Source organism: Rousettus aegyptiacus, unplaced genomic scaffold (assembly GCF_014176215.1).
Source record: "Rousettus aegyptiacus isolate mRouAeg1 unplaced genomic scaffold, mRouAeg1.p scaffold_m13_p_3, whole genome shotgun sequence".
Lineage (NCBI taxonomy): Eukaryota > Metazoa > Chordata > Mammalia > Chiroptera > Pteropodidae > Rousettus > Rousettus aegyptiacus.
The window spans coordinates 119,047,497-119,062,342 of record NW_023416306.1 but is presented as its reverse complement, the minus strand read 5'-3'; positions in this window follow the sequence as shown (position 1 = coordinate 119,062,342).

Sequence of the window (14,846 nt, the reverse complement as noted above, 5' to 3'; positions counted from 1 at the left end):
TATGTAATATTTTTGTTGTTATCTTGTTTTAGGGTGAGCTGACCCCTTTCGGTATATCCTGTAGGCCTCGTAGTGGAGAATTCCCTCAATTTTTGTATATTTGGAAAGGTCTTAATTTCCCCTTCATATCTAAAGGAGAGCTTAGCTGGATACATTATTCTAGGCTGGTAGTTCCTTTAACTTAACAGTTTAAATATTTGATTCCATTCTTTCTGGTTGTAAGGTCGGCGCTGGGAAGTCTGAGGATTATCTAATGGGTTTTCCTTTATAAGTTAATGTTTTCCTTTCCCTGGCTGCCCTGAGAATTCTGTCTTTGTAGTTGATTTTCAATAATTTTACTACACTGTGTTTTGGAGAAGGCCTTTTTGGGTTGATATAATTGGGTGTTCTCTTGACTTCTTGAATTCCATGCTCCAGCTTATTCCTTAGATTTGGGAAATTCTCATCCACCATTTGTCTGAAAATGCTTTCTAGTCCTTGCTCCTTTTCTTCGCCTTTGATAATGCCCATTATTCTTATGTTTCCTCTCCTGATGTCATCAGCTAGTTCTTGAATTTCTCTTTCTCTCTTTGGTTTCTCTCTTCTTCTTTCTGATTTATTTCTAGATATTTGTCCTTGATATCACTGATTCTTATCTCTATTTCGTTGACTCTGTTTCCCAAGCTTGCTATTTTATTTTTCAGTAATTGCAGTGTGTTTTTTATCTCCAGAAGATCTATTCTGTTCTTTTTGAGGGTTTCAATTTCCTTGCTCTGCTCATCTAGGTGTTTTTTTTTTTTTCAGTTTCTGAAAGTGTTGATATGACTTGTTTCAGAACTCGCTGAGTTTTTTTTCAGAAGTACTGTCCTGAATTCTCTGTCATTTAAGTTACATATTTCTATGTCTGTAAGCTTATTTTCTGAAGATTTTTTTCTTTCTTTCTGAGATGTCTTGTCACCTTGGTTGTTCATGGTATCTAATACACTATTTCTGCACTTGGGCACTAATGGAAATGTATTTTGTGATAGCTCTTATGCGCAGATCCCATACTCAGACATGCTGGTGTGGAGTTTGGGTGTTTTTTGTTGAGTTTTAGATGTTCAGCTTATTGTTGTTTCAAGGGGAGAGATCTGGGGACATCTCTCACTCTGCCATCTTTCTTCAAATAAATTAAATTTGTTTTTCTTCTCTTAATGTGTTTTTTTTCACAGAGGTATCTCAGCCAAGAATGTGCCCCTGGCATTTTACTTCCTCTTCTATGATCTCATTCAATCCTCCAGATTGTCTATTTCTTATGAAATGAGTTTTCCTAGTTTGTGTTCTAGGAATTTATCCATTTCATCTAAGTTATCTAGTTGGTTGAGATATGATTGCTCATAATACTTTCTTATCTTTTATCAAGAGTATACAAATAAATAGATAATATCAGTTATGGATAATTGTTCTAAAATAATTGGCTCCCATTACCTCTATAGAAAATCTTAACATTTTTTTTTCTTGTTAATTAGGAATATTCACCATCTCTTTCTTCTACAGTCTTATCTTCTTGAATTTCCTAATAGAAGATCTTCAGTAGAGAAGGTCTGACATTCCAGTTAGATTTAAAGCTCTGTGCATGATATAAAAAATTGATTTTTAAAACTCTTTATAATCTTAGTACTTAGCACAAAGACCTAAAAACAATATTCAGTGAATTTAGATATATATTGTAATGAATACATGAGTAAGTACTTCTTAATGTAGATTAAATTTCATAAAGGTAGGTTCTCAAAATTGCCCCTAAATTACTCATATGAAATATCTCTCAGTCTTATCTGATTTTAACTTGAACCAGGGGCTGCTGGCAGGTAGTCCCTAAAATATGTCACACTATTTTTCAGTGAAAAGTTATACTGTACTTCACTATTTGTAGTTTATTTGTACAATGGGCATATTTCTGTATACCTCCAGGAAGATTATGATGATTAAATGAGATTTTGTCTGTCAAAGTGATGTGAAACTGTAATGCAATCCACAAACAATAGTCCTTTTTAAAAGTTGTTAAAGGTATGAACTGAGAAAAATGTAGATAATGAACACATTATACATTTAGAGAAAAACTTTTAAGTGCTTTAAAAAAGTATTTTTCCTCCATAGGTTTATTTTATATGAAAATTTTAGGCAAAACATTACATATATATATAGTAGAGGACAAGGACTCAAATGATGAAGAGTAGAACATGGGATTTTGAAAAAATTATGTCAGATACTTCATATTCTTCTGTAGGAGAGATATAGGGTATATCTCTCTGTAGTCATGTTCCATCCATCACTGGGAAACCCATGGGGGTACAAACCAAAGAGTCAAATGAGTTAACCTCACTTTTAAAAAGAACTCTGGCTAGGTGTCAATCACATCCATTTCTTCTTGTTCTTCTTTTTTATGTGCTCATTGTTGGTCTTCATTTCCAGTGCCCCTTGCAGTTAAATTGATCATATGATGGAGCAAAATGCATGTACTCTTTCTCTTTTCTATTATCTGCCAGCTAGATATAGTGATTTCAGCATATGCTTGGGTTTTGTAGTTGATCATTGATGAGTGTTAGTGGGTCTCTGACTGATTTCATGCAGCCATGTAATGTATGTTTTGTAAACCAAAACAAAATTATGATAACATGCCGAGGACTCTGTAAGGCTCTATAATAATGAAAAGTTTATTTTTTTTATTTTTATCCCTCTGTTATCCAACTTATTGACCCATAAAATGTTTTGAGAATATGTGTAGAGGAAATAACATTCATTAACATTGGGTGGAATGTACTTTGTGAAATTTCATCTCATAGAATTGATACCTCTGAGGCCCTAATCCACTGTTCAGCAAGACATGCTAGAAAAAGGCCGGAGTAAAGAATAAATGTGCAACAGAACAGTTAGTAGAACTACTTGCTGCTATGAGTTTCAATAAAATCTGAAAATTGTCATATATTAACATTAAAATAGGCAAGCAAAAAGAAAGAAAATGGCAAAGGAAGCTTTTCTTCTTTTAGCATTGTTAGAAGTTATTTTCCTGTAATATAGAATTCTTAAGTTAGAAAATAACTGACATTAACACATATTATATTTTTCTTTTTTCTTTTTAGTTTTCGATATATAGGTTACATATTATAAACTTATGCATTGTAAGATGGCAATTAAATTATTTTTAATAAATTTATAGAGTTGTGCAACCATCACCACAATTCAACTTTAAAATATTTCCATTACCCCAGAGTATTCTCTTATGCTCATTTGAAGTCAGTCTGTGTTCCCACCATTAATCTGAGATAATAGATCATCTTTGCCTTTCATGGAGCTTTGATATAAATTGAATCCTGCAATACATACGTTATTTCATCTGTCCTCTTTTACTTAGTATAATGGTTTTAAGATCCATTCGTATTATAGCACTTATACCAGTAATTTGTTCTTTCACAGTAATGAATAATATTCCATTGTATAGGTATACCACATTTTGTTTATTGTTTTACCGATTAATGGGCATTTGAATTGTTTCTAGATTTTAACTATTATGAATAATTTTGCTATAAACATTTGTACACAAGTCTTTGTGTGGACATACATTTGTATCTCTCTTGGGTAGATATATGAGAGTAGGACTTCTCAGTCATATATTGACAAAATATTTTTCAAAAGAGCTTTACCATTTTACATTCCCACCAGCAAAGCAAGAGTCTCCATATTTTCTCCAGCAATTGTTATTTTGTCTCTTTGATTATATTGTTCAAGTGGGAGCATAACGATGCCTCACTGGGGTTTTAATTTGTATTTACCTAAAGACTGATAATGAAGAGCATCTTTTTATATGTTAATTATATCTTCATATATTTTCTTGGGTGAAATGACTATTCATGTGGTTTGACCTTTTTAAAAAATGTTGTTCTTTACGTTCTTATTATTAAGTTGTAAGAATTCTTTATGCGGTTTGGATACAAGTCTATTGTTGGATATATGATTGAAAAATGTTTTTTTAAGCTTTGTTTGCCTTTTAATTTTGTTAATTTGTATTTCGAAGTTCTCAAATTTTAAATTTTGATTTGATTTATAGGATTTTTCCTTTTATGTGATTTGGCATCATATTTCAGAATTCTTAATTTAACCCATGGTCATGAAAATTTTCTTCTAGAAATTTTATAATTTTAGCTCCTATTTTTAGTTATATACTTCATTTTGAGTTAATATATGTATATTTGTATGAGATGTCAACATTCATATTTTTGTATTAGTATATCCAGCTGTCCTAGAATCAACGAAAATGCTATCCCCACACATTAAATTGTTTTAGAAACTCTATAAAAAAAATTAACCTATACATAAGAGTTTATTTCTGGACTCTCAATTCTATTTCATTATTTATATGCCTATCATTACAACAGTACCATACTATTTTGATTAATGGATAGCAAGGAGTGTAATTCCTTCAACTTTGTTCTTAATGGTAAAAGTTATTCTAGTTATTTGAGGTCCTTTATATTTACAAACTAATTTTCAGTGAGTGTCAGTATCTAGAAAATAAAAAGATAATGTTATTTTGGTAGGGATTACATTGAATATATAATTTGGGGAGAATTTTTATTATAACAATTTTGAAACTTCCAATCCACGAACATGAAATATTCATTGATTTATTTGTGTATTCTTCAGTTTTTCTTATTAATGTGTTTTATTGTTTTCCATGTACATATCTTCTGTTAAATTTTTTATAAATATTTTAAAATTCTGTTTTAAATGTAATTGCTTTCCTAATTTTATCTTCTAATTATTTCTTGGCAGTATAGAGAATATAGTTGATTTCTATTATGCTGCCTTTCTGAACTCACTTATTAATTCTATCAGTGTGTGTGTGTGTGTGTGTGTCCATTTTCACAAGTAGGAAAATAGGATCAGGACCTCCACGAGTGGAGTTTCACTTCTTTATTATCTGAATGCTTTTATGTTTTGTTTTAGTTTATATTATTGCAATAACCAGGACTAAATTATTGAATAAAAGTGGTGGGAGTGGACATGCTCCCATGTTCATATTATAAAGAGGACATTCTGTCTTTCGACAATAAGAAAGAAGTTATTGGTAGATTTTTCATAGGTGCTCTTCTCAGGCTGAGGAAGTTCTCTTTTATTCCTTATTTATTGAAATACCTTATCATAAATAGTAATTGAATTTTTAAAATGTATTTTCTGTTGAAAATACAGTTTGCCTTTTATACTATTAACATAATATAGTAATTGATATTGAATATTAAACCAATCATTAATTCCTGGTCTTGTTTAATAATCCTTTTTGCATTGCTGGGATTGTTTTGCTACAGTCTCATTAATTTTTTATTCTATTAATGAAAGATATTGGCCAGCAATTTTCTTATTTTATCTTTGGCTTGGTATCATAGTAATATCAGTCTTTTATAATGAGCTGGAATGTGTTGCTTCCTCCTTTATTATGTGAAAGAATTTATGAAAGATTGGTAACTTTTATTCTTTAGTAAATGATAGATTGTATAAATTCTCTGGTCCAGGACTTTTTTTGGGGGGAAAATTTTAATCACGAAATTCATTTATTTTCTGATTATAGATTTATTCAGAGTTTCCATATCCTCTTGCACCAGATTTAACAATCCTATCTATTTTGAAATTTGTTTATTCAGAATTATCTAATTTTTTGATAACAATATTCTATAATCATTTTAGTTTCTATAGGTCAGGAATAATGCCCCCTCTTTCATTACTGAATATTCTTTCTCTCTCTCTCTCTCTTTCTCTCTCCCTCTCTCTCTTTCTCTCTCTCTCTCTCTCTCTCAATCTGTCCAGTTAAAGTTTATCAATTTTTTTCATCTTTTAAGTACCAACTTGTGGATTCATTGATTTTTCTCTATTTTTTTGTCTTTGATTTCTGCTTAAATCTTTATTAATTCCATCTTTCTGCTTAATTTGAGTTAAATTAGCTCTTTTTATATTTGTTTCTTAAGATGAAAGCTTAAGTGTTTGTTTAGAGATCTTTCTTTTGTGTTACTGTAAGCAGTGAAAGTGATGGTTTTCCCTTTAAGCACTGCTCTAGCTGCATCCTATAAATTCTAATATTTTTGTTTTTTATTCAATTCAAAATATTTTCTGAATTTCTATGTGATTTATTCTTTTATTTCCTATGGATGATTTTTAAATGAATGCTTTTATAAATTTGATAAAAAATTAAAATTACTTTAAAAGAAAAAACACTTCCTTCAGAAAATGAAATCTGTTTTCTGACAACCAGTTCATAAAACATAAAAAATGCAATTCCTATGATTTTGGTTGTGAAGCACAAATCCAGAAGTCCAAAGGGCATTCAAGTGTCCATGTTCAACAAGAATTGTTTTATTTAAATTGCAATGTGTTAAAATTTTCAACATAGACACTTTACAAAGGTCGAGTTCTCCAGTCTTATTTTCCACATTGCTTATCATATTACATCAAGTTAGCTTCACCAATTTCTGTTGCTCATCTGGGTTTGAGACTACAGACACTGTACTCCAGCAGCCTGAAAGAGGGAATGCCTCTTTAATGTTTACCAATGGCTATTTCTCTGGAAAAATTTTTGATCCTTAAAGAACTTCTTAACTTTAACTGTGTAGTATTCATGTTTCTTAACTCTAAAAATTGAGTAATTATAGTCTCTTTGAAAAATTACAAGAAAATATACCTATTAATTTAGAAGAGCATAAGTTGAAGAAGAGATTTCTCATGGCTCATAAGCCTTGGAAGATCCTTCTTTTCTACATTATAGAATCTACGCAAATTGCTTTGAAATACAAATTCTGAATTCTTCCAAAGAAAAGTTTCACTTGTGCTCTCCATCTATAGAAGATGTATTGGACTAGTGGCCAATACTTTGAAGCTGGATTTAGACTCTAGTTCCAATCGAATTGATTTATAATACTGAGAAAAATGCAGTTTTCCAGTATTCACATTACAATATTTAAAGTATATATGTTGGAAATTATACCACAGAAAATAGAAGAAAATTTGATCACCAAGAAATAAGTAATTTAGACATTTTTCTTGGTTTAGTGAAGTATAATTTTAGTAAAATTCACCCTTGTCAGAGGTGCTTTTCTATGAATTTTGATAAATTTATAAGTCATGGAACCACCGCCATGCTCAAGATATAGAATATTTTAATCACTCCAAAGTTTCCTGGCATCCTTTAATGGTCAGTTCCATCCCCCTCCCCACAGGCCCTGACAACCACTGATCTTATTGTCCCTATAGTTTTGTTTTTTCCAGAATGCCATATAAACAGAACCATACAATGCACAACATTTTAGGTCTGGCTTATTTTACTGAGCATAATGCTTTTGAAAAGAATTCATGTTTCTGTGAGAACCTATAACTTTTTAAATTATTATTCTGAGTAGAATTCCATTTTATGGATGTAATACAGTTTGTTTATCTGTTTATCAATTGATAGACATAGCTTTATTTCACATTTTGACTATCAGGAATAAGGTTTCTAAGAACTTTCGTGTGTGGAGATAAGCCTTTGTCCAAAGTGGCTGTGACATTGTATATTCCCATTAGCAATATATGAACATTCTAGTTGCTCTACGTCATTGCCATCATTTTATACAGTTTTTTTTCTTTTAATTTGAACCCTTCTAATAGATATGTAGTGGTATCTTATTGAACTTTTACTTTTTTATTTCCATAATGACTAATGATGTCAACTGCATGCTTTTATTCTTTACCATCTTGTATATCTCTTCTTTCATGAAGGGTTTATGAAAATCTTATGCCTGTCCTTTATTTGTTTTTATTTGTTTTCTTTATATTGATTTTTGAGAGTTCTTTGCATATTCTGGTTTTGTAATATTTTGTTCCAGTCTGTGACTTGCCTTTTAATTTTTTTAACAATATCTTCTTAAGAACATTTTTGACCAAAATTAAGTTTTTAATTTTGATGAAGTCGAATTTAACCCTTTGTTTATGTTTGTTTCTTTGTTTGCATCATATCTAAGAAATCTTTGACCAGTTCAAATCATAATGATTTTCTCCTCTCCTACAACTTTTATAGATTTAGGTTTACATTTAAATCTATCATTCATTTCGAATTAAATTTTTATATGGTGTGATGTCAAGGTGCCTTTTATTTTATTATTTAATTTTTTGGCATGTAGATGTCCAGTTGATCCAGCGCCATTTGTTGAGAAAACTATCTTTGCTCACTTGTAGTATCTTTGTGTAAAATAATTGATTATACATGTTTGGGTCTATTTCTGGACTTTATTTAGTTCTCTATTAACATTTTGCAATACAAGTAGAATTACATATGGTTATACAGAACCAAAGTTAAATTACAGATTTGATTTTTAGTTATTTTTTCTATTATATTTTGAATATATCGTTTTATTAAATGTCATTTGAAAACATGATTTTTAATGCTAAACATATTTACATGTAAGAGTTCTATGTTATAGATGAAATAGAATATCAGATTGAAATATTAGGAAGGTAGGCTAATTTTTAATTTAAATGTTTTTTCATCTTAAGTAAGACTAAAAGAGAGTTAAATGCTCCTAAAAAGCAATTGGAAATAATGTTAAAGGATAAAGTGAGTAGTACAGACACACAAAATAGAGCCATTTACAATCGAAGATTATTTCAGAAAGGCCTGATAGGATTGTCTAGATCCACATCTGAAAAAAAATAACATTCGTTACTTGTCATAGGACATGTAGCGTCTTACTTGGTTATGAAAACAAAAACAAAAACAAATATACCTCATTAGTAATAGCTGCAACAATGAGCACCAGAGCAAGCAATGCATTTTCAGGCTGTCTCAGTAATAAGAACCCAGGCCACACATTATGTAGGCTGCTTGTCAACTTCTAGGTACATTCCTGCCAGCTAGAAAGAAAGCTGTCCAGCCAGTCACTTTGCCCACAGCAGTGAAAGAATATTACAGCAAAGGCTGGGCTGGGAAGGAAAACCTTTTAGATTTATCAGAATTAGAAACCATCTCAGCCTTGCCTGATTTCCTTGTTAAGAATTGTCATTTCTCCTTCTCTGTGTGTGCTTCTGCTGGAAGTATCATTTTTTCTTGAACAAAAGAATCAAACAGAAACATCAATGTGGGGTGACTTCCTGTCCTAAAGCACATCTCCAGTATACTTTGATCACAGGCTGTCTGCATTAGCATTCTGCGCAGGAGAAAAAGAAAAGCTATTCATAGTGTAGAAGAGAAAACTTCCTCAAGGTTTTAATGAATTACTGTTTGTTAAACAGTTGTCAGGTGTTTCAAATCATTCTTTTGATTCGACAGTACTATGTGTGTTTTATGAGTGACAGTTAAATCTAAATACAGGAGAAAATCCGTCTTTATATAATATGCTCCTATACATTTTGGGAATCCGAACACATCTGTAAATTACATTTAACTCAGCTCAACCCGATTTAGAATCACTTGCATTGATTCTCCAAATATCTTAGAAATTCTTCCCTAAAGCTCCACATTAGTTAAGAAATTGAATGCAGTAATAGAATGAATGGTAAAGACACTTACAAAGAGAACTAAATTCACCATAGACCAAAATAGAGCTATACTTATTCAATTATTTTTTTCTTGATTTTAAATTTTAAAAACCTGGGTAATTTCCAAAGCTGATGTAGACACAACTATGTTGACAGCCCAAAGGGCAATAAAGACAGCAAAGAGTGACATTTAAAATGTGGCTGAGTATCCCATATCAAAATGTGGAAACTTGTAAACCGAGGTCTCACTATAGGGACCCAAGTGCATGTATGTAATATACTTAGAATTTTGTCTCTTCCTGAAAATTCAGTATTTTAATTGCATTAGACATACTTAGGCATGTATTCATAAACTAGAGATTGTTTGAGATTTAGTTATTTGTATTTTCTTTGTATATGAAAGAAATCTTTTCTAGAAAAAGTGTTACTCTTAAATATGCAGAAGAAAAAAGTTAGATAAACCACAAGTTCACGATATTTCTTGAACCTAAAATGGAATGCCAACTATAACTAATTAGTCTAATGGTATTACAGATCTCTGACATAATCACACTGAAAAGAGTAGGGAAGGACAGAATTAATATATTTAACTTTGGAAAACAGTATTTTGACTGTGCATTGTAAGGCAAAAGATAAAAATTATATAAAAATACTGTATTCTGGTTGGTAAATACATTTCCTTCTTTGAAGAGAAATAAGATATTTGCATAGTATCCAAGTATTTTCCCCCAAGATATTTATTAACTATAAAGGAGGAATTTTACAGTGGAAAAGGATGGCATACTATTCATATATTTTTTGCTATCTCATTCTTTATAAGCATACCATCATATGGAAGTGTATTAATTTATTTAACAATGCTTTATTGAAATGTACTTATTTTCAGTTTGCATACAGTGAAATTAATTTACTTACATCACATATTTATGTGAGTTTATTATACATATTCAAGAATGGAATGAATATGAATCAAAAGGTATGCTCATTAAAAAGTGTAAATTCTCATATGTATTTTGTGTTATTTCTAGTCTGTTCTCTTTTATATATGGATTGATAGGTAAATAGAAGGATAAACAATCAAAATGCCTTTCAAAATGATTGTACACACATCACAGTATCTATTAAGGTGCATGATAATTTTATATATTAATATTTCTTAACATTCACCAATATCATTGGTAAAAGTGCTATTAAATGTTCAAATTTGCATCTCTAATTTTATGTCAGTTGACTGTTTTAATTCATTTCCTAGGTAATGCTCTTTATTTCTTTTGATCATATTTTTGTATCTGAGTTTTGGTAACTTCAAAAAACAATTTTTGTTAAGAAAAATTCATATTCTGTCACATATATATGATTTATGTATATAATATAGGCATATGAGATAGATATTTTTATCAGATTTGTTATGTATATTTTACCTTTATTAATGGGGTTGAAGCTTGTTTTGCACAAATTTAAAATTTTTCCATAATGAAATTTATAAATTGCTTCTATTTTGGTTCTGAGATTTATGTCTTTCACTGGATGACATTATCTAACTTAAGATCGTGAAAATATTCACCTATATTTTTTTTCTAGTAATATTATGGTTTTTATTTTTTAAATTAAAATCTGTTCTTTATCTAGAATATATTTGTGTATGAGGTGTGAGATATGGATCCAGCTTTATTCATTTGTTTTCAAACCATTAAAGATACCCAAATGTTACTTACTGAAAAATCCACACTGGATAGAATGAATCATACCATATATTAACTTCCAGTACATATTTTTGTGCTATTTGAAGAGTTTCTATTCTGTTAATCTGTCTATCCATATGCCAATACCAAGCTTTTATAAAACCTGTGTTATCAAATATAATATAATGTCTTTATGACTATTCCTCCTTACTCTTCTGAGTAACAAATTGGTAATTTTACCATATTTCAGGTTAAGATTAAAACCATGATTTTAATATCCAACTGATTTTTTTGTGAAAATTTATTTTTATCAATTTGACTATAGTTACAAATATTTTTTTGGTTTGCCTTTTAGTTTTGAGGAAAAAATTATCTTTATTAAATTTAATTACCTGATAACTGAATGTATCTTTATTGTAAAAATTTTAAACAATAAATAGTTATTCAGAATAAAGTATAAAATTTATGTATATCCTCCGCTAATTCCAGGAATGATCACAGTCAACAGTCTCATCTTCATACTTTCAGTCTCTTATGGTTTTTCTGTTTCAGCTATCTTTGTCAAATTTTGTTAAGGAATTACTCTGTTTTAAATAAATTGATTAATATAGAAAATTTACCTTTTTTCTCCATATTTTCAGACTATTAAATGTTATTTAATCTAATTATTTAGTAAATACTTGAATATCTACTATGTGCTAAGCACCCTTTTAGATACAAGGAATACAGTAGTGAATGAAAAAATATATAATTGTTGACTTCATAAAATTATATTTTAGGAGTTTGTATATTATTTGTTCATAATAAACAATAAATTTTATAACAAGTAAATTATGATCAGTGCTGTTGATAGTTTATTTCTTTTTAATTAAATTTATTGGAGTGAAATTGGCTAATAAAATTATAAGGTTTCAAGTATACAATTCAATAATACATTACATATATATATATATATATTGAATTATATGTTCATCATCCAAAATCAAATCTCTCTCCATCACCATATATTTGACCCCTTTTGCCCTTACCTACCTCCCTTACTCCCCTCTTTCCCTCTGGTAGCAACTTAACTGTTGTCTGTGTGTATGCATTTTTGTTTGTCTTGTTCATGTGGTACTTTCTGTTTTATATGCCATGTATGAGTGAAATCATATGGTTCTCGACTTTTTCCATCTGACTTATTTTGCTTAGCATGATAATCTCAAGATCCATCCATGTGGTTACAAATGGCAGTATTTCATCTTTTCTTATGGCTGAGTAATATTCTATTGTATATATGCACCTTGTATTGTATATATGCATCTTCTTTATCCAGTCATCTATTGAAGGACACTTTGGTTGTTTCCATGTCCTGTCCACCATGAATAATACTGCAGTAAACATTGGGTTGCATATATCTTCTCAGATAAATGTTTTCAAAAATGTCGGGTAGATACCCAGAAGAGGGATTGCTGGATCATATGGTAATTCTACTTATAATTTTTTGAGGAATCTTCATACTGTTTTCCGTAGAGACTGAACCAATTTACATTCCCACCAGAAGTGTATGAGAGTCCCCTTTTCCCCATAACCTCTCCAACATATGTCATCACTTGTCTTGTTGATAGTCATTCTAACAGGTGTGAGATGGTATCTCTTTCTGATTTTGATTTGCATTTCTCTAATAGCTAGTAAAATTGAGCACCCACTCATGTGTCTGTTGACCATTTATATGTCTTCTTGGAAAAAGTGTCTATTCGGGTCCTATGCCCATTTTTTAATTGGATTGGTTTTTTTTGTTGTTGTTATTGAGTTTATGAGTTCTTCATATATTTTGAGTATTAGCCCCTTATCGGAAGCGTTGTTAACATGTATCTTCTCCTATTCAATTGTTTGCCTCTTTTTTTTTTCTGATGATTTCTTTTGCTGTGCAGAAGCTTTTTAGTTTGATATAGTCCGATTTGCCTATTTGTGCTTTTATTTCCCTTGCCTTTGATGCCAAATTCATAAAATTCTCCCAAAAACCTAGATCTATGACTGTAGTACCTATGTTTTCTTCTATGCAGTTTATTGTATCTGGTCTTATATTTAGGTCTTTAATTTATTTTGAGTTAATTTTGGTGTATGGTGACAGATAGCAGTGTACTTTCATTCTTCTGCTTATGTTTTCCAATTTTCCCAGCATCATTTATTGAAGAATCTTTCTTTTATGAATTGTATGTTTTGCTCCTTTGTCAAAAATTATCTGCCCATATATAAATGAGTTTATTCTTGGGCGCTCAATTCTGTTCCATTGATCTGTGTGTCTGTTTTTCTGCCAATACCATGCTGTTTTGATTTCTGTGACTTTGTTGTATAATTTGAAGTCAAGGAGTGTGATACCTCTGGCCTTGTTCTTTTTTCTCAGTATTGCTTTGCTATTCAGGGTCTTTTGCGATTCCATACAAATCTGATAATTTTTTTTTGTTCTTTTTCTTTAAAAAATGCCGTTTGTGTTTTGATGAAGTGTTGCTATTTTAAACAGAGTGGTCAAGGTGAGGTAGTAGGCAGAATTGCCCACCAAAGATGTGCACACTCTTATCCCTGGAAACTATAGATATATTATGTTACATGGCGAAAGGAACTTGGCAGATATAATTAAGTTTATAGACTTTAAGATAGGGAGATTAACCTAGGTTATCTGGGTGGTCCTAATTTAATCATATGATTCCCTAAAGCAGAGAACTTTCTCTAGCTGGAAGGAGAAAGGGTTTAGCAGAAGGAAGAATCAGAGAAATTAGAAGTATGAGAAGAAAAACTCTTGTTGGTTTGAAGATGGAGCTGCTAACAGGATGAGGAATGAAAGCAACCTTAATGAGATGAGAAAGACTGTTGGCTGGACAACCAAGAAAAAAACAGAAATGTCAGTCCTATAGCTGCAAGGAACTGAGTTCTACCAACCTGAATGAGCTTGAGAACATGTTTTTTCCTAAAGATTCAGGATAAACACCTATACTAGCTAATACCTTGATTTGGGCATGGTGAAACAGAGAGAAGAGAAAGCAGGCAAGCTGGCCAGACTTCTGACCTATATAGACATGTAGTAAGAAATTCACATTGTTTTAAGCTGTTAAATTGTGGTGATTTGTTATGTTAGCAATAGAAAACAAATACAGTCTCGATAAGAAGCTGATATTTGAACTAAACAGATGATGGAGTGAGTGATACAGTTATATGGGAGAAGGGCATTCTAAGAAAAGGGGACAGCAAGTGGCAAGACCCTGAAGGCAGAACATATTTGTCATGATAAAGGCTAGTAGAATGGTGTAGCTAATGTTGACTGAGAGAAAAAGAAAAGGCTGCAAAGTAAGAAAAGCATTTATTCAGTGTTTTGAATTCAGTTTGGGAATACAGATTCTGCCAGCAACCAGAAGGTATCCCATCCAGAGATTAGGCGCAGAGCTTTTAAAGGTGTGTGTGTGTGTGTGTGTGTGTGTGTGTGTGTGTGTGTGTGGTGTGTGTGTGTGGCGGGGGGGGGGGAGAGGGAGCGAGCAGGGAGGATCATTCGGGTTAATGTTAATTGTTTATCAAGAATTATGATTGGGGGAAAATTTATATTTTACAAGTTGTAAGTTTCTCGTGAACATCTCTTTTCATTACTAGGAAATAAGTATTTTTGCATAGACCTTGAAA